The following is a 26,691-nucleotide window of genomic DNA, read 5'->3' as shown; positions in this document are numbered from 1 at the left end:
TTTCGAGGGCGCAGACCGATGAGCCTTTGAGTGCGGAGGCATAACACTCCCTCGAAGCGGTCTGTTCTCCTCGGACCGTGCCCACGCCATTGGGGGTGGGATACTTCAAAACTTGATGAAGTGTTGAGGGAATGGCCCGAAATGAGTGGATAATGGGTCTCCCGAAGATGGCGTTATAGGCCGATCTACCGTCAATTACCACGAACTCGGCCATTTGAGTGACCCGAGTTCGGTCCTGCCCCAGCGTGACCGGCAAGTCGATGCAACCCTCTGGGATGACCGATTCTCCAGAGAACCCAACCAGCGGTGTCGGGCTTCTCTTCAATTGCGACCTCGTCCATCCCAAGGCGAGGTAGGTCGGTAAGGACAGGATGTTAGCGGATGCGCCCCCGTCTACCAGCACTCTCCTGACCACCACATGATCAATCAAGGGAGCAATCACAAGTGCATCATTGTGGGGCAGGTGGACCTCCTCCAAGTCTGCACCGTCGAAGGTGATTGGGCAGGTCGGCCCCTGCCCCCTGATGATGCACACCTCGCGCCTGGCTGCACGGGCTAACTCCTTTCTTTTATGTCCGGACTGACCCCCGTTTGGCCCTCCAAAAATGGTATTGATGACCGCAGGTCGGTCAGTGCGCCGGGGCGGCATCCTTGAACGCTTTCGCTCTTCCTTTTTCTATACTGAGCTGGTCCTGGGCTTTCCCACAAATTTCTTGAAGTAGCCATCTTGAATTAGATCCTCAATTTGGCGCTTTAACTCCCAGCAGTCTGACGTGTTATGGCCGTGTTCCCGATGGAAGCGGCAATACTTGTCCTTGCTGCGCCTCTCCAGGGCTCCCCGAAGCTTCTCAGGACGCTTGAGTAGTTTTTCCATTCCAGATTCCTCGATGTTTGTTAGGATCTCGGAAATTGGAATCGTGGTCGGGGTGAAGCGCTCATAAGGTCGGCTCCTGGTAGGTCCGTTCTCCACCCTTCGATACTCAGCTCGGCCGCTGGAAAAGGATCCCTTGTCCTTGGACTTGGGATCTGCCCTTTCTACATCTTTCCCACTTCTGCCCCGGCCGATCTTTTGCTCCGGTCGGCCGGTTTTGGTTCGGAGAAGCTCCTGTCCATCGATGACTTTCTTCGCCTTCTGAAGCACCTCGGCGAAGGTGGCCGGGGCCTCCTCTCTAAGTTTCACCGTGAGGGCATTGTCGGCTAGACCGGTGAGGAAATAGCACATGGCCGAGTCATCGGAGCAGTGTGCAACCTTCAACTGCTCCTCCTGGAATCTGGTGACATATTCTCGCAGCGTCTCACCCTCCTTCTGCCTGATGGTGGCGAGATGGGTCGCTGTCTTTTTGTCATAGTGCCGAGAAGAGAACTGGGCGAGGAACTCCCTTCTCAGCTGGGAGTAGGTTGAGATCGACCTGGCTGGCAATCTCCGATACCACAATCGCGCGCTGCCAGTAAGCGCGATCTGAAAGGCGCGGCACTTGATTGCGTCTGATGCCGCTTGGAAGTCCATGAGGCCTTCAAAGACCTCAACATAGTCCTTGGGGTCCTTCGTCCCGTCATAAGACTTCACAGTAGGAGCTTTGAACTTCGGAGGGATTGGTGCTTCCAAAACGTCCGAGGTGAAAGGCGATTCTCCCAAGTCGCCATCGTTCAGTGAATCGTCTTTCTGCTCACATTTGGCCTTTAAGGCCTCCACCTGAGCATCGAGCTCCCCCCTCAGCTGGTCGAACTCCTCCCTTGTGATTATCCCTGCGGGATTGTGAGAGGATTCAGCCTGCTGGTTGGAGCTCCTGTGTGAGCGGGATGGTGACTGCCCTTTTCGGAGAGACGAGCCTCTCTTTCTGTTGAGATGCTCACGGAGGTCTCCCCTCTGGCGAGTGTACCCCTCGCTCTCGTTGTCTTCGGGACGTTCGTCCTCGGCTGGGCCGAGGTGGGAACCCCTTTGCTCGCGTACGTCCACGCGCGTCACTTGATTTTCAGATTGGGACCTTGCGCCTGCAGCTAGCATTATTTCGTTATAAATTTCCTCCATGGAGCGCATTTGTGTGCGCATTGCCTTCATCTCTCTCTTGAGCGCATCAAAGTTCTCGCTTGTTGGAGCCGGGGCTGGACCCCGGGCGCCCTTCTTAGAGGTCCCACCTCGGCCACGGGTGGCCTTGGACGTCCTCGGGTGCGCAGGCGGTAGGGCAGGCGCGGTGATCCGTGCCGACCTGCGGAGGGGTTTCGTTACTAGGCCGTCGTGACCTTGCCCCTCTACCGCTGCTGCTCTGACCTCCCTCCGGTGGGCATTGCTGGCAGCTAGAGTCCTTCGATCTGTTGTATTGGTCGAGTTCGCTGGTTGAACCATGTTCGCTCGCGTGTTGGTTTAAGAGAATTGGGGTGACTTAGATTGTCGTTTCCCACAGACGGCGCCAAATGTTTATACAAGGATATGCATAACAGTGTGTTCCCGATTGTAGCTCGAACTCGGCCTCCGGACCGACCTGAACACTTGGGCGGACCTGCACAAAAAGGTGAGCACTCCGACGATCAAGTCAGTATAGGTCGGATTCCAAGTTTAGTTTGAGGCCAGAAATCATCGTACCTGATCGGGGAGTGAGGTCCTCTACTTATGGGTGGTAGTCCCGCTAATCTCGCGACGGTTACACCCGGTAACCTCGGGACCGACGGTTACGCCCGATAATCACGCCGCAGACAGTTGCTCACATCAGCCCCTACCGAGCTCCCCGGTAGGTCAGACCTGGGCCAGGTTCACCTCGGCCCTCATACTTAGCATTTGTCGACGTTAGTGGCGGCCATCTCGGCTATCTGAGCTGGGCATGACTCATGAGCAATCTTGGAGCACCAATAGGGGTCCTCCACGCGTCCAGGGTATTCCCTTCCCCAAACAACTATCTTCCTCCTTATCCCTCCTAAACCACCTCTTCCCATTCCCATTTTTTTTTCATCACCTTCTCTGAAAAAACTAGCAACACGTTGCTCAATTTACGATTTTTTTCGATGAGACACATACGTCGAGAGCGAAAGCGAGGGCGCCGAGAGCGGGAGAGAGAGCTTTTTTTTGTGTGTTCTGTTTTTTCTTTTTTCTTAGGGGGGTTATGTGAACTCCTTGTTCTTCGTATTCTTTGTTGAGTTTTTACCTCTCTTCTAGGTGTGACCCCGTTCTTTTATGCTGTATATTTGTTATTTTGTTTTTTGAATTTTAAGGTCCAATAATGAAGTCATGATTGAGAAAAGATGAATGAAGAACAAGGAAGAGAGAGGAGAGAGAGAGGAGAGAGAAAAGTGCATGCCTTCAAAATCAAAACAAAAAAAATCCAAGAGGAGAAAAATCAAATCACCAGAGAGGAAAAGGATCTGCATGGAAATAGAAGAATGAAGAAGAGAGAGAAAGAGAGAGTTGAGAGGTGAAGGAAAGAGAGCAGAGATAAAATAGGAAGGAGTAATTTGTAATTTCACGTAAAGTGACTTAAGCAAATTGTTAGAAAACATAAAATTTGGAAGTGGTGATACATTTCATAGTGTGCATTTGAAAAAGGCTATTCAACCCAATGTCCCTTAAGTTTTACACTTATACAAATTTAAGGGTTCAATTTTTACAATTAAAAGTTTAAGGGTGAAATTGCAACACTCATCATACTTTAGGGGTGGTTTGTGAAATTTGCCCAAAAAAAAAAAACTCCGTTACTATCTTTGTCTGAATCATATCAATTTTTTTGCACAAATTTTTTTAAACTCATTTGACAAATGAGAATATTCTTTTGAACAAATTTTCAAATGAAAATCTATTGAATGGTAAAAGTTGCGACAAGGTGAAAATTACCACAGTTATCCAAATGTAAGGTGCAAATTGATACACATTGCTAAGTTAAAAGTTGAATAATTTTTCATTATGTCTTAGTGAACCCTTGACAACCCCAAACTCTGACACATAAAGAGAAGATCTCTTGTGGCCTGTTGCCACCACCCTGGATTCCCTCTTGAGCTTCCACCTTGGATTCCCTCTTGAGCTGGCCCCTTCGCCTGTCTTCAAACAAACATCTCCAATTCCTCTCACCTTGGAGATACTCCCATTCCCCATTCTTACTAAGCCATAATCACTTGCAGTAAGAAATGAGAACCAACATCCGTCTGAAGCAACGTGAACTGATGCTGCAGTGTCCACAACCTACTGGTCTACAGATATGTTCCTCTGAACACAAGCTAGAAACTCCTCAATCTGTTCTTCTTCTGTTACAACATTTGTAGAATTATTTCCTTTCTTACAATCTTCTTTGAACTTTCTACAAAAACGTTTCACGTGTCCCTTCTTGTGACGTTTCACGTGTCCCTTCTTGTGGCAGTAAAAACACTCTACGTCTCCACTGGAACTCCCACTACCCCTGCTATATTTCTGCTGCTGCTTCCAATTGTAATTCATCTTGCCATTCCCTTTGTTTTGAGCTACCAAAGTTGATTCAACCTCGTTTTCTGCCCCTGAAGTAGATGCAGGCATTTTCCCTAATGGTCGCAACGGCCTGCTCATCCATCTCATTCCAATCCTTGTCCAGCATCCCTGCTGGTCTCTCCTCTAAAGTCTTGTGTATCTTGTTGCACGTAAGAAAATCCTTTACCTACATCTTCCAAAAATTGAAATTCTTTTCGGTGAACTTCAAAACCCTTTCATAGTAATAACGTGCGTGATATTTGTCTCCTATGATGCTGCAACCCTACAGCTCTGATACCGCTTGTTGGGAAATTAACTGACCTGGATAATTTCCCTTTCCATAGAAATATCCAAACACAACAAAAATATGCAAATAGGAAGAAAACTGTAAAAACACAAGAATAACGACAATTCAAATTATACTGGTTCACCACTAAGGGTTACGTCTAGTCTTCCACTCAGATGTGGGTAATTCACTAATAATTGTTTAAGGATTGGAATACAAAACTCTCCCAAAAATATCTCCTAGAGGTCCCAACAAAAGTCCCCTAGCTTCTAAGTATTATAACACACTATGCTTAGGTACAAGAATAAAAAAACACTCACTAAACCCACGGGATACAGAATCCTTTTCAATACTGCCCACAACCACTCAAGTCCCTTTTATTTGGATTATGTACAAATGAAACCTTAACATAAGAACTCTATTTATAAGAGGCCAAATATCCTAAGTTTTATAGGAAAAAATTATTGTAATCCTTATAAGACAACAATATCCTACTCCCGGTAGGAATTGGTAATAGTGTTGAAAAATTCTTTTCTTCGTAGGATATGGGTTTCCTGTTTTGGCTCCATAATCCTAACAACAACATCATAAATAATTTGATCATTGTACCTACCTATTGCAAATGAAACTAGAACTTGACTTTGAACCTTTATTTCACCTTGCAAAATATAAAGGATGACGATGTTGTGTGGTGGCTAAGTTCAATATATCCACTATATAGGTGCTAATTACATTAGTGCAACTACCACTATCTATACGGATGTGGTACTTATTATGCATCTAGCGTAAAAAAAGATGATCTATTTGTTCCTCCAAGGAATCTTCATTAGATTGTGTATTGAGAGATCTCGTAGCATCTAATGAAAACTTACAATGTGGACTTACACATTCTCGTTGGGAGTTGGTGGTGGCTTCTTGTGAATTCTCCATTATTGTTTCCATTGCTACACAAACAAGGGTTAGTAATAACGAGAAATATTTTGCACTTCACTCCCTCACTTGAAGTCCTCTAAGTTATCTCTCTTTTTGTGGGGTAAGACTTGATGTGGTGTGGGTACACTTATCTTGAGATGCAAGTTGGATTGTTCATGGTGAATCAACACTCGAGTATAACAAGCAAAGTCTAAGGTAATCCATAATGTCAATAATACCCAATACCAAACGATACCAAATGTTATGAATGATATAACGCATAAGCGAAAAAAAATATACCAAATGGCATGATTAAAGAAAAATAAATACTTGAGCCTAAAGCTCTTGGTGGCGATCAAACAAAGAAAAGAAAACGTAGAATGACGACTATCCTTCAAGCCTAATGCTTTCAAGAAAAAGACTAACCACAATATTCAAATTTAAGTTAGGCAAACAAAGGAATAAAATAAGTAAGAAAAGTAAGAGATAACAAAAATTTAATTTTAAACAATGTACAAATTTCAATTTCTGTGACTGCACGAAAGATCCTCCCCAGTAAGACAATTTAAGGCAGCGTCTGGTCCTCCTTCTTAGGGTTCACCTACTTCGCAAATTAATTCACAATTAATATTAGAATGTTAGTTAACAAAAAATAAAGATATTTGTAAAAAATTATTTGATTTGGGGCGTATTTGATAGGCCAAAAGATCTTCCCAAATCTATCCAAATCAAAATATTGAAAGTTTTCTACTTGGACACTTCTTATTCCAATGGCAATACGTCTTCTCAAGACCTTGGATGGCTCCGATCCTGGTATGCCTGGAAAGCTCTTTAAAAGACCTTTAAATGGTAATTGATATGACTATAACCAAGAAAAGAATAGTAAGATATGAAAGATAGATGTCGACACTGGAAACTCCTTGATGTTGGAATCACTCCATGAGTATGGTGACCAACCAAGCAAGCATGAGTACACAAGTTCAACTACACAAAGGATAACGATATTTGGGAGGGAGGGGGGTTTGCACGCACGCCAGGGTAGGAGAAACCTCTCAAGTTTTATTCAACTCAAATTCACTATTTAAAACTACAAGAGGGGACACCTATTTATAGACTAAGGCCAAAGGCCTTTTCCAATAATTTTCTAAAATAAAATAAACCTTAAAATATAAGGTAAATAAAATAAACAAATAATTGTAAAAATATTTCCCATAAATCGTCAACTTGCTAATTAAGCAAGGAAATCTATTCCTTAATTTCAAATGACAAAACAAAATAAATTAGGAAAAATAAAAAAGGAAATCTATTTCTTAAAGAGGTGAAGTGGGTAGTAGTAGGGTGTTTTGGCGCCAAAGGTTGTGGGCGCGCGCTAGGGCAGCATGCCTCATGGCATTGGCTACTGAGGCGTGCGACAATGGTGCTGCGACATGCATGGGTGGCTGGGTGGCATGGATGTTGGGGCGTGCGCATGGCAGGGGCCGTAGCCGTGCACGGGCGACATGGAACTAAAAATTAAATAACCTGACAATAATATATTGAACATTATGATTATGATATTGAAGTATCAATGTTATGTTAATTAAGTATTTGCATCGGCTAATTTTCAACTCAAATAGTGAACAATTATTCAAAAAATATAATATAAGATTCTTTGAACAAGTAAACAATGAGAGATTAACTAAACAAGGAGAGATTCACGTGATATTGTTCTTTAATTTGCCATAATTTCTCTAAAAAAATGGACCACATCACATAATTTGCGAAAATTAACTAAACAATGAGAGATTAACATGAAAAATCACAATCAAAATCTAAAAATTGGAAATCAATTAAGCCAAAATAAAGTGAACGATTTGGGTTCGAAATCTTACTTCAAGGCGGCGGTAATGAACGCCGGCGGTAGTGGCGATGGATGATCTCGGTAATAGAGGCGACGAGTGATCGACGACAATGGTACGAAACAGAGAGGCAGTGGTGGGCGGTGGTGGTGAAAGACGACGAAGCGGCATCGTGATCGGCAACAGCAGCACAGGTGAGGAATGACAGTGACACCACTGGTGAGCGACGACAGCGGCAACTGGTGAACAGTCGGCAACAAATCGAACAGTGGCGGCAGCTTCAAAGAGAAAAGAGAGAAATCGAAGGTTTCAGAAATGGGAAGAAAGAAACTCAAATCGCAATCTAAACAAGTAACAGCGTCGTTGAAAGTCATTATCAGCGACGCGGGCTTAAATGCGCGTCGTTGATAATATTATTAGCGACGCCGTTTATAAGCGGTGTTGCTAAATATAAAACATCAGCGACATCATATTTTTCGTGCGTCGCTGATAGTATTTAGCGACACGTGGCTAAGTTAATGTCGCTGACAGTACCTTTTAGTGATAGTTTCGTTCTCTTGTCACTAAAAGGTCGTCGCTAAAAGCCCCGTTTTTTGTAGTGAAAAGGTGCTGGCGTGGCAGGGGTAGGTGCGGGTGTAGGGGGTGTGCAGTAGAGAGGGGAAGGGTGATGGCATGCAGTGTGCGCAGCAAGGGGCGAGTGGCAAGGGGCGCAGGCATTGGTGTTACAGGGCTACTGGGTGTGAGGTGTGGGCGTTGGCTCATAAGGTCGTGTGTGTGGGCTGCAAAGGCGTTCACGTGGCAGGTCTGTGAAATTCAAAGGCGTGTGCGCGCGGGACATCTGCTTGCGAGTATCTCGCACATGATCTGGGCGTGTTGGGCATGCACTGCGTGTTTGGTAACGGTTTAGAACCCTTTGTGCAAGCGTACACAACCCTTGTACCAAGTGATAAAAAGTTCGTATCCACAGGGATTGATAAGTAAAAACTTCAACAATTACTTACGAAAATAAACAAATTAGCAAAATATGTTTTGAACAAGAAAAACTAAAGGAACCCAAACAAAATAGTGCATAAATGATTTGCTAATTAAAAACAAGGAAGAAACAAGCAAAACCAAATCGATCAAAGACAAATATGCAAACAAGAGGTTAACTACTGATAGTTAAAAGGGTAAGTGGGAAGAGTTTATGTGACTTTTTTTGGGCTACTCTATTTATGCTATAGCATTAACGATGTTGATATACTAGCCAAACAGACACGAAATCTTCCCAGATTTCCAGATTTTCTGCTATTCATGTTTTTAGACAAACTTGACAGCATATATACTCAGTTTATAACATTGCTAGGTGAGCCTTATTCCTAAGTACCCACACTCTAAACTCAACTAGATCTAGTACGAGTTGAAACCAAACACTTCCTATTACAATTTTCCAAAAGTTAATAGAAGATATTTCAATATGTTGGCCAAGCACACTGAAAATAAAACGTTAAAAACAACTTTAACTCAGTATATATATCATCATTAAATCCAAAAATATGTTTATAGCCCAAGAACAAGTTCACAACATCATCCCCCTTATAAATAAACTTAACTACTCAATGTCATACAAGAAAAGGGAAGAAGAAAATACAAAACTCGTGTACTTAAGAGTACAAAAGAAGAATAAAATGAAGAATAGCAACAACTCTTATCTCTTTGTTGTTTTCTTCAACGGTTTCTTGAGAGTTTTCTTGAGGTGAGAGTGAAATGAAGGGATGGGGAATTTTGGAGTGTTGTTGGAGGCAACCCTAATTGTAAGTTTTTATACCCCTCTTGATCTTAGGGCAACACAAATGATAAAGTGGACCACGACTCAAAATATCAAGTAATTTTCCGTTTTGCTGTAGTAATTTCTCAGGTAAAAGCTGTTACTATCAACTCTGTCTTTGATTGCCTTTTTGCTTCCGATGCTGCAGCATCAACAATACTTCAACAAAACATTCAAAATTAGGTAATTCTTCGTAACTCTCAACATCATTTGCAAATATAGAGATGTTAGTGAATTTGAAACATTATTCGCACAAAATCAGTGTATAGTGGGTGTTAGTGAGACTATCCTTAGCTAAATTATATGAATTTTTGTACAAATAACTCTCTTTTGGAGAGTTATCACTGCACGTGCAATGAGCCTTCCTAAGTGTCTTCGTGGTTCGTTATTGGACTCCATCCTCGTCCTTTTAAGGGGTCTCTCGTGTTTATGTTCCTCGTTATTGGAGTAGGTTGATTCTTGAACCTGTTGTCCAAATAGAGTCCTATGATATAATTTTTCCTTTTGTTTTTTAATTTTTCCAAAGAATAAAAAAGAAAATATTTCTACCATACAAATCTATATCTAGAAACTGACTTGATATTAAAAAAATAACTTATTTTTTACAAATGAAAACAACAAACTAAAAACAAAATAACAAAATGGATAACATATCACACCTTAGGGCAATATGACAACTTTATTTGTTTTAAGGGGTTTTTTTTTCTTTATTAACAAACAAAGGAAGCAGGATTTACAACTACAATTTGACATATATTATAATTTTACAATGCAAAAGTGTTTTTTATGTAATTTATTATTGTTTTCGTCTTTATTTATATACAAATAAAATAATTCTTACCAAATTATAAAAATATTGATGTCTTTGTAAAATTGTGCAAACACTTTAACATAGGCTAAATTAAACCAAGGAAATTTATCCATCCACAAGATAACATGTCTTAGGAAAAGTTTTACTATTAATTTAATTCTAAATAATTATAAAATTGTAATGATTTGTCCACAAAATTTATCCATCCTCCTCGTAGGTGGTTAAAGTAGTTTATTTATTTATTTATTTTATATGGTTTCTAGAAAATACAGTTTAGAAATTGCGAAAGTATAGAACAGAAATACCAATTCCATTGTTGCATTTCCAGATTTCTCTCTTCGACGGTCTGCCTCCTTTGCCTCTCTACGATCCTATTTAAAACCTTCTCCACCAATCCGTCATACACACTAAAACGCAAAAAATTGTTTCCCTAATTCATCTCAGTTTTGCAATTCTCGGGTTCCTCGACAATGGCTTTACAATGCAGTCGTTACCTTTTCATCTACTTGTTCCTGCTTACCATTTCTTTTCCTTCCAGACTCATGGCGACTTCTAGAACAAAGATCACTTCAACACCTAATAATGTAACACCTTTCACGGAACCGCCTCCTCCTGGCCCTAAACTATCACTTTCCATGACATCAACTTCATTCAGCAATGTCAATTCCAAGCATCCAATTGAAATGATCACACCAGCACCAACGCCTTCTTCGCATATGACAATTTCTATTCCCAAAGGACCGGTTCGATGGTCTGCTCCCAGTCCAATCCGCAATCGCTAAAACACACCATGTAAAACAATTTATTGAATTGTCAACAAGTTTCACATTATAATTACTTTAATAGTTTATTATTATTTATTCCTTTATTTATTGCAAGCAATGTCATTTCTTAAAGACTTTGAGAAAGTTTCCTATTGAATTTATAACAAAGCTTTGTATAGCAAAAGGTTGACATTAAAAATATTGGCGTAATCAAAATTCTGAACTATGTGTCGACTCGTAATTTAATGTATATTTTGACATTAAAAATATTGGCGTAAACAAAAGGTTGGTGGATATTGATTATAGAAAAAGTTGGATTATGGATATATAGGAGTTGATGTGCAAATTTTCGAATTGAAGGAAGTTTCTAATGTTAAAAATTTATTGGTTCACAATATATATTTTTATGGACCAGTAAGTTTTAATTATTAAATAATTAGAAAAATAAAGGCTATAGTTTTATAAAAAGGAAAAATACGGTTGTCTATAGAATAAGTATAGCATGTTGAAATTAAAAAAATTTCTTTCATTTGAAATTGATAGGTTATATAAATTCGATATCCACATTTTGATTTATTTTAAGTTTCATTTTATTTTATTTATTAAGAAACAAAATGAATCATCATTTACAACTACCATTCTACACGTTTTATAAATGTACAACGCAAATTATTCTATATAATTTTTTGTTGTTTTCATTGTATATTTATATAGAACTTAAAAAAGAATTCTTGGCAAATTACACAGCTGCATTTCCAAATCTGTTGGACAATCTTTCTCCCTCCCCTCTCTACCGTCCCTATTTAAAACTTTCTCGACCAATCCGTCATACGCCAAAATGCAAAAACTTGTTTTCCCAATTGGTTTTTCTAATCCGTCCCCTTTGTGCAAATTTTTAGTTCCTCGACAATAACTTTATGATAGGACTGTTACCTTCTAATCTAATTGTTGTCGCTTATCATGTATTTTCCTTCCATGCTTGTGTGGGGACTTCTAGAGCCAAGATAATTTCAACACGTAATAATGTAACACCTTTCACTAAACCACCACCTCCTGGTCCAGATTATAAATTTAATTTTCATGACTTCAACTTTGTTTGGAATTGTCAATTTCAAGAATCCAATTGAAATGATCACACCCGCATCAACGCCTTCTTCACCTATGACAATTGTTATTTAAAGGACTCGTTAAGTAGTCTGCTCCCAGTCCATCGACAATCACTAAAATTTAAAACAGGGGCAATTACAAATATGGCAAAAAAATAAAAAATTTAGGAAATAACAAATTTAGCATCTACATTTTAGTTTTGCAAAAATAGCAAAATTTTTGGAAAAAACAGACAATAATAATTAAAAGGTCAAATTTACCCTCGTAGCACTGATATAACACTCATATATATGTGTGTGTATATATATATATATATATTTGATATACTTCTGATTTACTATTGATATACAACTGATATAACTATGAAATGCATTAATATAACTTCTTGTACCTTTGATATAACTATCATATTTACTTATATAACCATGCTATCTATGTGGTGATATAATATTAATATATCCATTATTTTTTTCAAATGAAAACAATTGTGCAATCAAAGAAAATGAAACCTAAAATTATTGAATAAAAGATTGATATGGAAAATGGATAAAAAAAAACAAGTTAAAAATCTGATATACTTTATAAATTTATACCGCTGATATCCTTTATATTGAGTATCTAATTAATATTAACATAGATTAAATAGTAGTGATATAATAATGAAAATTATTGATAATATTAGTATATCAATCAGCAGTGATAAACTACAATTTAAACCATTTATATACCACTGAAAATTAAGTATTTGATTTACCTTATATTTAGTGTATCAGTTACAAATATATTTACAAATATATTTAGTATATAATACAATCCCATCGTTGGCTCCACCAGTTATCTCCTTCTACGACATGTAAGAAGTTATATTAATGGATATCATAGTTATATAAGTGATATATAAGTTGTATATCAGTAGTAAATTAGAATTTTGATTATTTGAAAATGATAGACTAAATAGAAGGTATATTAAATGTTTAATTTTCCGTGGCATATTAGCTGTTTAAATTGTAGTTTATCACTATGATTTGTTGATTGATATATACTAATATTATCAATAATTTTGATTTTTATATTACTACTATTTAATCTATATTAATATTAATTATATACTAAATATAATGGATATCGGCAGTTTAAATTTATATAGTATATCATATTTTTAACTTGTATTTTTTGACGCCCATGGTCCACATCAATTTTTTGTAGAATAACGTTAGATTTCGTTTCTTTGTTTACACCATTGCTTTCATCTGAAAAAATTAGTCGATATATTAGTATTGTATAAACACATAGACAACATAGTTATATCAATAGATATCATAGTTATATCATAGATATATTATTGGTAAATTAGAGGGATATTAAGTATATATCACAAATATATCAACGTTATATTAGTGGTAAATCATATAATCATATAAGAAGTTATATTAGTAGATATCATAGTTATATTACTGGTATGTCATTTGTATATCAGTGGTAAATTAGAGTCATATCAAGCTATATATCACAGATATATAAGTGTTATATCAGCGTGGTAAATCAATGGTAAATCATATAATCATATCAGGAACTTATATTAGTAGAAATGATGGTTATATCATACATATATCAATGGTAAATCATATGAGAAGTTATATTAGTATATATTATTATATCACAAATAAATCAATTGAATATTAGTATTATTTAATGTATGTCAAAGATATATCAAGTATATATCACACATATATCAGTAGTAAATCAATAAATAATAAATCATATAATCATATAAGAAGTTATATTAGTAGATATCATAGTTATATTACTGGTATGTCATTTGTATATCAGTGGTAAATTAGAGGCATATCAAGCTATATATCACAGATATACAAGTGTTATATCAGTGTGGTAAATCAATGGTAAATCATATAATCATATCAGGAACTTATATTAGTAGAAATGATGGTTATATCATACATATATCAGTGGGAAATCATATGAGAAGTTATATTAGTATATATTATTATATCACAAATAAATCAATTGTATATCAGTATTATTTATTGTATGTCAAAGATATATCAAGTATATATCACACATATATCAGTAGTAAATCAATAAATAATAAATCATATAATCATATAAGAAGTTATATAAGTTGAAATCATAATTATATCAGTGATATATCAGTTCTATACGGAAAAGAGTGGATGTGAAACTGGAAAAAAGTTTCTAATGTTAAAAATTTATTGGTCTATACACTTCTATATATATACACATACATATTCCTTGACTAGTTAGTTTTAGAATATTAAACATTTAAAAAATAAAATATATATTTTTATGAAAAAGAAAAAGAAAAATGCGATTATCTACTTTATAAGTTTAGTTATAGGTTTGATATTGAAATTAAAAATGTATACACCACTTTTCTTTGGTTCAAGTTGATAGATTATATAATTTTTATATTTGTTTGATATATCTATTTTCAGGTATTATATATATTATTTTATTACTCTGCAAATTTCACAGTGTAGCCAATTGAATTTGTAAATCCAATTTACAGCTAATATAGTGAAGAGATAATTAGAAATAGAACATATTATAGAGAAAGAGTGTGAAGAACGAAACAAAATACATATGTAGTATAAAAAGCGAAGCAATGTTTTTTCCTGGTTATTATTTTTGTGTTTTATAAATTTTGCTAGAATAAAAAAAACAAAAATCTTTCTACAATAAGATGCTAGAAATTTGATGGTACTCTAAAATAACCTATTTTCTAAGTTCTTAACAAATAGGGGTGTCAAAAAAATCTGCGAAACTCGATTCTCATGGGTACTCGATTCGATTGGGTCGGGAAATCTCCGGTTTGATCGAGGACGGAGAGGTCTCCCCGCCCCGTCCCCGACCCCGATCGTGACCCGCCCCGTATATTATTTTATTAATTTTTATATATAATAATATTAATATATATTAATTTTGATAAATATATGTATATTTTTAAGTCCGAGACCAAGGTCCATTTAACCACTTTTTCTTTAGTTTTAACGCCTATAAAAAATATAAAAAATATAGAAAAAATATTACAGCTAATATAGTGGAGATAATTAGAAATAGAACGAAACAAAATACATATGTAGTATGAAAAGCGAAGCAATGTTTTTCCCTATGTTATTATTATGATTATTATTTTTGTGTTTTATAAATTTCGCAAGAATAAAAAAACAAAAATCTTTCTACAATAAGATGCTAGAAATTTTGGTACTATATAAAATAACTGATTTTCTAAGTTCTTAACAAATACCGATGTCAAAAAAATCCGCGAGACTCGATTCTCGCAGGTACCTGACCCAATCGGATCAGGGGAATCTCCAGTTTGATCGGGAACGGGAGAGGTCTCCCCGCCCCGTTCCCGACCCCGATCCCGCCCCGTTTATTATTTTATTTATTTTTATATTTTTATATATAATAATATTAATATTTTAATTTTGATAATTTTTTTTTATTTTTTTGAAGTCCGAGACCAATGTCCATTTAGCCACTTTTTCTTTAGTTTTAACACCTATAAAAAAATATAAAAAATATAAAAAAATATTTATCTGGGATACTATCCCCGCCCCATCCCTGCCCCCAAATTTTCGGGGACGCGGGCAGGGATGGGGATGACCCTCCCCCCCGCCTCGCCCCTCCCCATTGCCACATCCATACTAAAAAAGGGTTCTCTAGATGTGGCTGTGGTGGAAAACCGGAAAAGCGAGCCTAAAACCTCAGGAGTTAGAAGCCAAGTCTTGCATGTCTTCTTAACGTAAAAGTTTTGAAACAAACAGGGAGCATGCAAATTCTTTCATGTTATAAAATTTTTTTGAATTAGAAAAGGAGAGGAGTTAGAAATATTTCTATTTTCAAAACAAAAGATTAGATTATGGTAAACTGGGTTGAAAATAAGAATAGGGAGTTTAGCTCTGTCTTTCCTGAGACACTATATGAGTCCTTCGCTTAATTCATGATGGAATATGATTCATTCATCTATTTAGTATGTTGGTTATTGAAATCAAGTTGTTGTTGCTGCTTAGAAACAAGCAAGTAGCTAAGTTTGGGGGTGTGATAAACCTTGTTTTCCAATGTTTAAAGATAGGTTTTTGGGTATACTTTAAAGCTTAACTGATTCATTCTTGTCTATCAACTACATATATCAAGCACATGAAGTTAATATTTGAGTAGGACATATCACTAATGCATAAGTATGGAAATTGAATACTTTTTGGAGTGCATATAGCAAAAACTTAAAAGTTTTTTTACTATGCAGGTCAAGTACCGCCTGATGCTATTTTGAAGCCCCGATGTAAAACATTTTTTGAGTGGAGGGCAGCAAGGACATTTTGTAGGTTACCGAAACTTATCAAGTTGTTGTTGTTGAGGTTCGTTGGAGTTCGGTTAGTCGAAGTCTCCTCCATTTTAGCACCAAAATTCCTCGTTATTGCAAGCTAGTTAAATCACTTGGTCTCTAAAAATTCATAGCACATCTTCAGCTTGGGATCATCTTTTGTTCATCATTATTCTTTGGTTTTTAGGGCTTTATTCATCACTTTTTTAGTTTTTTTTCATTCAAGACATGTATTCATTTCTTTACAGTTTCCCTCTACATTTTATTTATTGTATTTTGTTTATTTTAGTTTCGAATGTTGTCTAGTGAGTTTTATCTCCCTTCAAACTCGAAAAAGACGGAGGTTAAGCTAGGCCTTTTGGTTAATTTGAATTCCCTTTTGTTAAAACTTATTTTCAATCAATGGCAAGCATTTCATTTATTTCAATGAGTATTTTCTAGACTTTCATGGGGAGCTAAGTTAGTTTTTCAACCTCTCTGTAAAATATAATGTTTGGGAAAATTATTAAAAAATAGTACGAGGAGAAAAGTTTCGAGTAGCGCATAGAACTACTTGTTGATTCCTCGACATTCTTTATTAAGTGGCTTTTTGAAGTTGGCTATTAAGAAGTTTGCTATATTGAAGCCTAATACTGAAAGGGTTAGGTTAAGTGTTAGAGTCAATATGACATGTAACATAGATATAAAGAACATAAATATGATCCTTGAAATAGGTCTATTGACTCATAAAAGAAGAAAAGTGGGTAGTAATTTCTAAATTGTAATCACACATAAACATAGTTGTCAAATATTTTCGTCGCTAGTTCCAGCGACGAAAAGCGTTTCGTCGCTGGAGCTCGCGACGAAAATATCTGTTTTCGTCACTGGAACTAGCGATGGTAGCGTTTTCGTCGCGCGCGTCCACTGACGACGACTTTCACGCGACGCACTTAGCGACGATAATATTTTCGTCGCTGAAATCCATTTTCTTTGTAGTGACAGTGTTGTTACCTTCAAATCTAAGACAAGAAATAGTGGGGTTGTCCTTAATACATAGCTAGTTATTTTTAAACCCAAAACAATACTACGATAACTATTTTTTTGATCAAGAAAACGGATTGCGATTTGAAACTTTTCACAACATTTTTTTTAATCAAAATTCTTGTGGATACAAACTTAGAATACTCTTTTTTTTTGTATTACTTGTGGCAGTGTATACTTGCACGCAATCTCTTATCTATCATGATAGAGGTGCAACATCCTCCTCTATCTACCATCCTACTTAAACTTCATCCACCAATCCAGCATATACCAAAAAGCAAAAACCAGCTTCCTAATTTTTCTAATTTTTACAATTCTTGGTTCCTAAATATCAACTTTACGATGCGGTCGTTTCCTTTTCATCCATTTTCTTCTTGCTTTCTATGTCTTCTCTTTCAACACTCATGACACCTTATAGAGCCGATATCACTTCAACACCTAATAATGTAATAGCTTTCCACCTCCTCTTGGTACCGACTATCAACTCCATGACTTCAACATCGGTCGGCACGGTCAATTTCAGTCATCAAATTGAAATGATCACACAGGCACCAACATCTTCTTTGCCTATGACAACTGTTATTCCCAAAGGACGGATTCAGTGGTTTGCTTCGAGTCCAATCCATAATCGCTTTAACATGAAAATGATAAAATTTTGGATGAAAAACCAGCTCAATTCCTTAATCAAGTGTACTGTGATTTACAAAGAAATATGGTTGCATGAAAAAGAAAGGAATGAGCTATAATTGCTCATGGCTAATTTCAAAGTCTATCTACTGTATCTTAATTTACAAGCCTATCAAAAGGAAACAAATCATAGATAGGAAGGTTTTGAATGTATCAGAAGAAGCAAGAAAATAAAATACAACTAATATAAGATATTGGTAAAGAAAAAACCAAATGCATTAGAGATAATTTGGGCCATCATTACTAATGTCTTCTATAATGCTTCTAACTATAAATGAATGGTAATTAAGGTTTGCTGGCCATTAAATTTTTAGGGTAAGAAAAGACAAATACAACTTTTGATAAAATAGTTGATGAGCTAAAGTAGAACGGTTGTGACAACAGTAACGAAGTTAGTTGTCATTGTTATGTATGTTATGTTTCAGCATTCTTCCTCAAACTTATTCTTCCTCAAACTATAAGGTATCTCATACACTTCTAGTTTTCTTCATAGTTCTTTAAAACCAACTTTAGGAAGTGTTTTAGTGAATATATCTGCGACTTGCCACGAGGATGGCACATGTTTTGTGAGGAAGTGGTTTAGTGAATATATCTTCGACCTAACATGAGGATAACACATATTTTGTGATTAGATGTCCAAGGTTGGGTTTTTCTCTTAAAAAGTGGTAATTGATTTCTATATGTATCATTTTGGTGTAGAAAACGTGATTCTTGGCCATGTGTAGGGCGCTCATGTTGTGACATAGTAATTTCAATATGTCGAAGGAGAAACATTATCCATGTGAGGTCTGCATGAGTTTAAGCCATCGCACCATATTCTGCTTCAAAACTTGACCTCGCTACTATGGTTTGTTTCTTTTAATTCCAAGATATGCAAATCCCATAAGACACATGATCTATGATCCAGGTTTGTTTCTTCTAGTTTCACGACATACTACCTAATATGCATCACAAAATGCATAAAAATTTAGGGAACTTTTTTTAATAAAATATTATCCTATCGTGTCTTTAATGTAACGTAGTATTTGTTTAATAGCCTCGAAATCTTTGACTTTGGGTTCCTATAGGTGTTGAAAAGCCTTGTTAACCGCGTAAGTGATATCGGGCCTTGTGAGTATTAGATACTGGAGGGATCCTATTGCACTCCTTTATTCGGTTGGATCAATTTAGTCATTGTTGGTTGGGGCTTCAGTGTGCTAAGATGAGCTACTTTCAATATAGGGTTTTTTTTTTTTTTTTTTCTTAAGAATCTCCTTTGGCACGTTTTTCTTGGGTAGAATGATTCCAAATTCTAACCTCAGTTGATCAATGAGATTTTTCAAAAACTTTAAGTATATTCTTGCCATTTTATATTATCAACATATACGAGCAAGAGTAGTTCCAGATTTAAAAATGAACAATGGAGGATAAAAATATGAAGAGGTGAAGCCAATATGGAGAAGAAAGAAATTAAGAGTCTTTCAAACCATGTTCTTAGTGCTTGCTTCAATCCATATAATGAACCATTTAAGTTGCAAACAAAGTAAGACATTTCTAGATGTTGGAAACCTTGCAGTTGAGCCATATACACATCTTCATTCAAAGAACGCCATTGAGGAAGGTATTTGTTCAATTAAGTTGTCTAAAGTTTCGTTCGAACATTATAGCTACTGCAAGGATTCTAATTGTCGTTGGCTTAACCATAGTGCTAAAGGTTTCATCGTAGCTAGCCTTGGGCTACTTGGCGGCCTTTATACGTTTCTATTGTCTAGTCTTTCTTTAGTTTGGTCTTGAAAATCCACTTTGAACCAATAATGTTAGTGTTTGGAGGTGGATTGATAACCCATCAAAAGAGTTTTATTTTAATGGACATTTGAGATTATTTGAGAAACGTCCCTAAACTCTTTTTTTAGATGATTTTAAAAGATATGACTTAGTTATTTTTGTATTTTATCTTCAATGAAAAAAATTTTGGCACATAAGATGTGGAGCAGCTGGGCCAGGTAGCAATGCTAGCACACCTAATGTTGGAGCATCAATTCGCATAAATTTTAGGACAACGACGTAACTTCTTTTTACGCGAATTTTATTCAATGTTTATATAGCTGATGTCCACTGCCCTAAAATTAAAAGACAAAGAGAGAGAAAAGAAGATACTAATTTTTTGGCAGTGAGCTGACGAAAGAAGAAGAATGACCCACAGGTTTTCGTAAGAAGTTGGAGTTCAATCGGCTTCTTTCTGCTGCTTTAAAAAGAACCGGCAGTTTCAACTTATTTTCTTTTCTGTTTCCCCCACCCCATGAGCTAAACTCGATTTCGGGGGATATTGCAAGTTGTCAACTGTGAGCAATACATGTTGTAGTATGATTTTTAGCTGTTAAGTAGGGTTTTTTTTATCCTTTCATATCTTTGAATTCGTGGGCCACCCTTCTCAGTTTGCTAGCTATTATATTTTTTGGGAAAATATATGAGGTGCTTGTTTGACTCGACTTGTTATTAGTCTACATTTCCAGCTATACTGTGAATTCTTAGAAATAAGGTTGACCTAACTTTGCTTGATAAACTAGTATGTGCGATCCTGGCAATGGAAGTGGTGAACAATCCTTAAATGGGTGTTCGAAAGAAAACCATGTTGATTTGAGTAATAGCTACAAATTGATGCTAGAGCACCTATTGGGATCAATATTTACACTGCAGTCAATCTTTCCCATTCCCGTTTCTTTGTTGCAAGTTTTCTTTGCAATTCTTTGTTTGTCCAAGCATTACTCGTTTGTAGCATTTAAGTTTTATTTCAAGCCTTATTTTATATACTTGTTTACCTGATTCCCCTCTAGTTTTTTTATTAGCATTTCGAGTTATCAAGGTTAGGTTTTACTATTATTTTTTAGTGCGTTTTAAGTATCAATATCAAGCCCTGTTGAAAGCAACTTTGTTTTTGTTACCACAACTGATTTTGGGAGTATACATGCACCTATTTTTGAGAAAGTTGAGTGAAGGCAACAAGTTTTCGGCATCGTTGTTGCTAAATGTCTATTTTTACTTTCAAATTTTGCTTAAGAATATGGTGCGTAGGGAATTTCCTCATCCTCATTTTGGGTTGCCTTGTCAGTGAATGAATGCCTTCCCAGTGCTAGAACATATGCTTTATAATGAGATTGATAGGACATTTCACTAGAGAAGAAACGAGCAAATAAGACACCAAGTTGAAGAAGAATAAATTTATAGACACTTGATAATTTTTCGAAAAAGTGTTATTGTAATAGAAAAATAGGATAATTGGGCTTAAATGAGAGAATACTGGTCGTAATGTCACAAATTGTTGATGCAGAAATTTGGCCTCTCGAGATCTCGCCAAATTCGCACCAATCTTCTAGAACAAAGGGATCGACGAAACCTACAAAACAAAATAACACTAAGACCAGTGTGGCTTTTGCCACACTGGCTACGATGCTTAAGTTAGTAACAGAGTAGTCGGGTATAGAGAGTAGGGTTTTTAGGCATACCTTTACGGTTTAGCTTACCCTCGTATTTATAAAGGTCGAATCCTAATCCTTTTAGGATTTACATCAGTTGAAACCCTAATCCCTTTATGGTTTACATCAGTCGAATCCTATTCCCTTTAGGATTTATGTAAGTTGAATACTTATGCACTTAGGAGATCTTAAACAAAATGGGCTTCATGTTGCATTCAAGGTCGAGGTCAAGTCGACTCGGACTGGGCTTGCACAGGGGTCGGGGAGCATTGGAGATCGGTGCTGAGCACCGCTCGACACCGACCTCGGGTCGGATATGGCTGGCCCGGGCCATTGGACCTCGAGCCACTTATCTCTCTTTGGGTCCGCTTCTTCTTCGGCTCTCTTTCCTCTTTCCAATTGTTTAATCTGGTCTCTATTTTCTCCCTATAACAATAGCCCACACTCTCAAAATAGAAGGCATAAAGCATGATAGAGCTTCTATATTGAGAGTATTTGTCACTGTTAGTTGTCGTCTCTATGAGCTGGCTGTCACAGCCCCATCTTTTTTGTTGTAGTGGGCTACCATCAAGTCTCTTAGTATTAAGAGCACTTTGTCATTGTTAGTTGTCATTTTTTATGGGCTGGCTGTCATAGCCCCCATCCTCTTTTGTTGTAGTTGGAGCACTTGTGGTTGTCATTTGTCGTTTTTTATGGACGGACTTTCCTAGCCCCCATTCTCGTTCGTTGTAGTTGACTGCAATCAAGTCTCTTGGGCTCTGCTATATGATTAGTTTTAACTGTTAGATTTTGGTTTTGGGATCAAAATTTAATGAGGGCCAGTGGTACTTCCTTTGGGTTTCTAACCTATTTTGGCTTTTGCCCATGTTTTATACCTCAGGGTTTACTTTCGAGTTTCTATCCGATTTGGCTTTTGCCAATGGTTTTTATACCCTGAGTTTAGTCGGCACCCTTAGGTTTCTAACATATTTTGCTTCTACCAGTTTTTTACCCCAAGTTCAATCAACATCTCAGGTTTCTAACCAATTTTGGCTTTTGCCACATTGTTTTCTACCCGTGGGTTTCATTGATTTGTTAGGCTTGCCTGCTTTTTGTTTTGACCTTACTGGGCCTGTACGCATGCTTTTTTCAGCACCTTGGCATTCTCTTCCCTGGTTTCACTTACTGGCTTCTCGCTTATCGGCCTGCTCCTAGGTCTGTCCCAGTTTGATTTCCTTGATCATCTATTGATTTACTCACCCATGCCCCCACTTGATGGTTTTATATTTAGAATAAAGATAAGGGCTCAAGTAGAAGTAAATCAATCAAAAGTACCTAATGAATTTATTGAAAAGGAAAAAAACAAAACCTAACCTATTTCAACGCAGATATGCAATCATCATACGAAGAAAAAGTAAAAATAACCTATCATATTAAACATGCAATTAATATGGTCCTATCTATGGTAGCAAATAGAAAATTTAATATAGCCCTGAAGTGCGAGTCCTGCGAGCTTCCTTTGTTGCTTCTTAGTGAGGTGTAGTTTATATTGTCGTGTTGTTCTCATTTGACCGCACCCATTCCCCCCAATATGGTCTTTATCTCCCTAACGGGTGACCTGTCATCTCGATCTCTATCTGGAGTTGCCCTTGATTTTTTTACGTATTCTCTAAGATAACCTCTTCGAACGAGGTCTTCTATTTCTTCTTTGAGGTCGAAAGAATCATGTGTCGTGTGGCCATGATCTCTATGGAACAAACAATACCTTCCACTGCTCCTTCTACTAGATGATGCTTTTACCCTGTAGGCCACTTGAGTAGTCTCTCGTCTTTGATTTCCATCAAAACCTGCTCAAGCGGGACCACTGTTGGAGTGTATTTTTCAAATTTCCGTTGAGGATCCTGCTGGACTAGTCAACCATGTTTGCTATCTGACCTCTCCTAACTTGATCCATATACTTTAAGTGTCATGCCTCGAGTGAATTAATTCTCTGGCACTCATGTACTTCTGGGCTAGGCTTAAGCCTCCGAGAAAGTGCCTAGAGTTCTCTTCCCAAAAGAGAATACTGTTGCGTCCACACAACTGCGTTGTCAACACGTGCAAGTATACACGATTCGTTGGTTGTAGTACCTAACGAGGTCGTATCCACAGAGACTTTTGGTTGTACTTTAACGATAAATGCAGATACCAACAAATTAAAATAAACAAAGATTGGGTATGGATATTGACTAGAAAAACAATAAAATAACGTTATAATAAGACGACAAATCTTGCAAGAGACAACAGTTTTGAGACTGTTAACACAAGGATGCAGTAGCACAGAAAGAGGAAATGAAGGATTAAAAGATATGAAGAGAGCGAGGGAGATTCAACATACTTTAACACGTTATCAACCTATACTCTAGCGCAACTAGTCATTTATTAATGCCCAGTTCGACTCGGTTCCCTTCCGAGACACCCCAAATATGAGTAAGTACAACTCCTGTTGCTAAATACCCAAGCAATAAATCCAAAATATAGGCATGATTAGGGGACCCCATTCCTGAGCATACCTATAGCTACACAAAAGCGCTAACCACATAAGTCAGCACCCACAAGCCCTTCCGGGTCAATATAGAAGCTAGCATACACGAAACAGCGGCCAACAGTAACGCGAAGATTTCAAAAATAAATTCAGATTTGCTTAAAAATAAATGTAGCAGCTAGAGATTCGGTCTCAAATCAGTTACAGCATGCGAACCTCCCCCGAAATGGGGTTTAGCTCATAATGGGTGAAGGAAACAAAATGGAGGAAGAAAGAATCTAACCCATAGCAGAAAAATGACTAATTTACAGAAAGAAGAAGCAGACAGCTCTTTCAGGTAGGTGAACTTCCTCTTTCCGACGTCAGCTCTCCTCCCGAAAATGGGTATATTCCGTTCCCTTGTCTTTTCAGCTCTAAATGTTTTTCTCCCTTGGGATCTATGTGTCCGTCGGCTAGGGCAACCTTCCCTTTAAATATCGGGTCCCGTTTTTAGGGCACCCGGCTGGGGATTGTACGGACATAGGGGAATACCGTGTTTTTGAATTAACTGTACGGACACCCATGCCCTGATATTGCTATGCTCCAGCTTTTATATGCTCCGTCTTGACAATGGTTTGGCTTTTCTTCTCTGGTTCAGCACTTCTTTCTCTTTTCGGCTCTTTAAAAACCTGTGCAAAAGAACCACAAATACGAGAGTTTATGCTGTTTTTGGCCAAAGTTCTCAAGACCAAGGATATTTAGCTCAGAATTAACATTTTAACACTATTCATGCTAATTATGACCTAAACCCGACACACTTTGACATTTTAATGCACATTTTCACCGAAATAATCACCAGAATAACTCTCTTTTGGAGAGTTATCACACCCCCAAACTTAAAATTTTGCTTGTCTTTAAGCAAGAGTATGCATTTTACCTCTGTTCACAAAAGAAGAATGTTAGAAACCTGCACTTCAAACATCTAGCCCTATGCCTCAAACTTTTACTTCGATCATCAACGCTAGAACTTACATACTCTGCTATAGTGCTTTAGCTGGAGCAAAGAAATGAAAGCAGCCTAAGTTTGCCCACGTTCTGGAAGACGCTATTTTCTACCCAACTCTAGTTTCCTTCTACTTCCCAACCTCATGCTTAACTTCTCCTAGGGATTCCTTTCTCAAGCTCCTTTTCACTAGCCTAAACCTTTAGCCCTTGCATTACCAACTTGAGCATCTTCAACCATGGGCTACTAGCCCTTCCTAATCCTGCAGCCTCTTTATGCTTTGGAAACAGGTTACTAGCCCCTCCTTTATTGAGGCTTTTTTTTTTCAAAAATAAATTCAGACTGAATTACAGGATTCGAAAGATTCATGGTTCTTTACAATTGTTGATAACTCCCCCAAACTTAAAAAGTTGCATTGTCCTCAATGCGACTAAGGACATCTAGAATGTAAAGCTCTAGCATACCCCCAAACTTAAAGCGAGATTACAATGAGAAATACAAAGATGAGCGCTATCAATGTATACATATGAGTGCGTCGGGCTAATGCTATCATCTAAGGGAATCTAAAAGAACAGGTCCAGGCTAGCTCTACAAAGGTAAGGCTGGCTGTGGATAGAGAGCCATAGAAATTCCTACCTAGGGAAGCGCTACCTAGGGCCAGTACTACGAGAGGGAAGCTAGGGCCTGGACAGGCAAACATGAATCAGAAGATGAATAAAAGAAAGCTAACACTCATTAAAAAGCTCCAGCATCAACAGAAAAAGCCGCACTAGCAGGCTCTAGCGTGACTATCCATACAAGTCAAGGCAACAGACAGACGTTGAGAACATAATATTTGCTAACTTCTCACTTTCATTCAATTCCTGGGGGGGGGGGGGGGGGGGGGGCACAATCTTACTGATCAAAGTGAACACCAACCACTGGAACTAAAAACAACCTTCTAAACATTCAAAACAATGACAGGAATTTAAATGCAGAAATTGAAAATGCGGAATTCCTCGATGATGGAGGGCGGAGGGGAGTTGGTAGCTGGAGGGGTGGTGGTTGAAGGTTGATGAGTTTGCTGAAGGGTGGCCGGTGGGAGCGGAGTGTGAGGAACGGTGGGAGGGTTTTGAGTGAAAATGGGCGGGACGGTGAGTGTTTTAGAGCTGTCGCCGGTGGTCAAGGGTTTATCAGACTGAACCGGTGGGGAAGATGCAGATGGAGCAACTACGTTTATCTGAGGGTTGGCGACAGGGGGAGGCGGTGGTGAAACCTCAGCTTCTGCCAACGTGTGCTCTGAACTGGTGTGACTCTGCTCCTCAGACGCCACCGGCGGAATGGTTTCAGTAGCCTCCGGAAGGTCGCCGCTCGACCCAGAGCTTGCCGACAGCTCGAACTTCGGCTCTCTCTTCCTATTTGCTTGATGCTTGATTTTAGGCATTTTGGTCTAGGGTTTGGAAGAAGGAGAGGGGTTTTGTTGGACTTAGGAGATAGAGAGAGAGAGACGGCGCTGGTGCAGAGTGAAGAAAGAAAAAAGACGGGAACATGGATTTAACGGGAGAAACGGACAGCTGTCGTGGTTCATAAGAAAAATATATCCCCGCAAAAACGAGAAATAAAATCCCCTCAAATCTCAGGCAATTATGATATACTCCCCAAAAGAAGATTTTTTTTTAAAATTCTTTACTTACCTTCTCTACTTGGAAACTGAAATTTGTTATAAATACCTCTCTCCATGACTGCCACGTCCT

The sequence above is a fragment of the Momordica charantia genome, assembly GCF_013281855.1.
Source record: "Momordica charantia cultivar OHB3-1 chromosome 1 unlocalized genomic scaffold, Mcharantia_2.0 BLBB01000001.1, whole genome shotgun sequence".
Lineage (NCBI taxonomy): Eukaryota > Viridiplantae > Streptophyta > Magnoliopsida > Cucurbitales > Cucurbitaceae > Momordica > Momordica charantia.
Note: the sequence above shows the minus strand (reverse complement) of the source record.